Below are 2,450 nucleotides of genomic sequence, written 5' to 3' on the forward strand. Positions count from 1 at the left end.
CCCGTCTCTACTAAAAATACAAAAAATTAGCCTGGCGCGGTGGCGGGCGCCTGTACTCCCAGCTACTCAGGAGGCTGAGGCAGGAGAATGGCGTGAACCTGGGAGGCGGAGCTTGCGGTGAGCCGAGATCTCGCCACTGCACTCCAGCCTGGGCGACAGAGCGAGACTCCGTCTCAATAAAAACAAACAAACCAACAAAAAAAAACAAAAAAAAAAAACAAAACAAAGATTAAATGAGGTCATAAGGGGAGGGCACTAATCCAATAAGCCTGGTGTCTTTATAAGAAGAGGATGAGATGTCAGGGGTGCCTGCTTACAGAGGAAAGGCCATGTGAGAACAAAGTGAGAAGGCAACTAGGCAGGCCAGGAAGAAGGGCCTCACCAGAAACCAACTCTGCCAGTGCCTTGGTCTTATACTTCTAGCCTCCAGAACTATAAGAAAATAAATCCTGTGGTTTAGCCTTCCCTAGTGTGTGGTATTGTGTTACAGCAGCCTGAGCTGACTAATGCACATGTCCATCTGCCCACCTGCCCCCATGCCTACACTCTGTGAGCACCTAGTGAAATCAGTTCCTCTCCGTGTCTCCACTACCTAGCACATATCTGATGCTTAAAGGATCCATGGATAGTTGCCTGAATGAATGGTTAGATGGACAGATGGACAGATGGACAGACAAGCTCCCTGGATTCTACTAGATTCTAGCCATGGTTGTAAAAGGCCTAACTTACTTTGTTAAAAAATATCCATCTAGCAAAAGCCTACTTTCTTTGAGATAGTATTTACGACCAGGCTTACCTTTTAAAAATTGTTCTTTAAGTTATTTAAACAAACTATGGTACACCCATAAGATAACAGAAAAAGAGAAAACAACCCACATGTTCACCAGCTTATGAATGGATAAATAAAACACGGCCCATCCATAAAATGGAATTGTATTCAGCAATAAAAAAGAATGAAGTACTAAAACATGCTACAGTGTGGATGAGCCTTGAAAACACTAAGCTAAATGAAAGAAGCCAGTCAGAAAAGATCACATATTGTATGACTGCATTTGTATAAAATGTACAGTATGGAAAACTCAAGAGAGACAGGGGGTGAGTTGGTGTTGCCAGAGGCTCAGGTGGAGGGGAGCGGGGTTGGAACAGAAGTGACTGCTAATAGGTATGAACTTTCTTTTATGGGGTGATGGGTATGTTCTAAAATTGATTATTAAAGAAAAAATATTAATTTTTAAAAGGTTGGGCACTGTGGCTCATGCCTGTAATCCCAACACCTTGAGAAGTTAAGGAGGGAGGATTACTTGATGCTAGGAGTTCATGACAAGCCTGGACCAACATGGTGAGACCCCATCTGCATTATAAAAACAGAAAAATGGATTCCATTGATTATGAGGAAACAAAAGAAAGAAAATACAAAATTAAGTATTTATATATATATATATAGTTGTTGTTGTTATTGTTGTTGTTTTTAAAACAGTTTTTGCTGTGTTGCCCAGGCTGGAGTGCATTGGCATGATCTTGGCTCAATGCAACTCCGCCTCCTGAGCTTAAGTCATTCTCCTGCCTCAGCTTCCCAAGTAGTTGGGACTGCAGGTACCCGCTACCACACCCAACTAATTTTATTTTGTATTGTTAGTAAAGACGGGGTCTCACCATGTTGACCAGGCTGGTCTCAAATCCGACCTCAAATGATCCACCTTCCTCGGCCTCCCAAAGTGCTGTAATTACAAGTGTGAGCCACCATGCCCAGCCAAAAAAATATTTTAAAAAGAACAAAGAAAAAATTTCTTAAAAGAAAAAATATATTAATTTAAAATTGATGAAGGCCAGGCGCAGTAGCTCACGCCTGTGATCCCAGCACTTGAGGTAGGGAGTTCGAGACCAGCCTGGCTAACATGATGAAAACCCATCTCTACTAAAAATACAAAAATTAGCTGGGCGTGGTGGCTCATGGCTTTAATTCCAGCTACTCAGGAGGCTGAGGCAGGAGAATCACTTGAACCTGGGAGGCGGAGGTTGCACTGAGCCGAGATCGTGCCACTGCACTCCAGCCTGGGCAACAGAGCGAGTGAGACTCCATATCAAAAAAAAAAAGTTGATTTTGGTGATGTCTGCACAACTCTGTGAATATACAAAAAGTCCACTGAGTTTTATACTTTAAATGGATACATTATATGGTACATTAATTATATCTCAATAAAGGTATCAGAAAAAAATGAAATGGGGTACTCCATATGCAAAGCAATATTGTTAAAGGCATAAAACAGTATATACAGCATGCTATAATCTGTGTTTTAAAAAACACATACACAAAGAGAAGCATAGGTAAATCTTTGGTTGTATAAGCATAAAATATCTTGGAAGAATCTTTTCATGAAATATCCTTTTATATTTTTAGAATTGCCTATTACAAATTAAATGTTTTACCATTCCAAAAAAAAAAAAAAAAA

The 2,450-nt window shown here is 40.6% G+C and overlaps 1 protein-coding gene across 5 annotated transcripts in view; it reads right to left on the minus strand.

Moving 5' to 3' along the window:
• AK3 (adenylate kinase 3) overlaps nt 1-2,450 on the minus strand; it is a 38,414-nt gene that overhangs the window by 23,977 nt on the left and 11,987 nt on the right. The gene's annotated exons all lie outside the window — the stretch shown is intronic.

This window comes from Mandrillus leucophaeus, unplaced genomic scaffold (assembly GCF_000951045.1).
Source record: "Mandrillus leucophaeus isolate KB7577 unplaced genomic scaffold, Mleu.le_1.0 Scaffold329, whole genome shotgun sequence".
NCBI lineage: Eukaryota > Metazoa > Chordata > Mammalia > Primates > Cercopithecidae > Mandrillus > Mandrillus leucophaeus.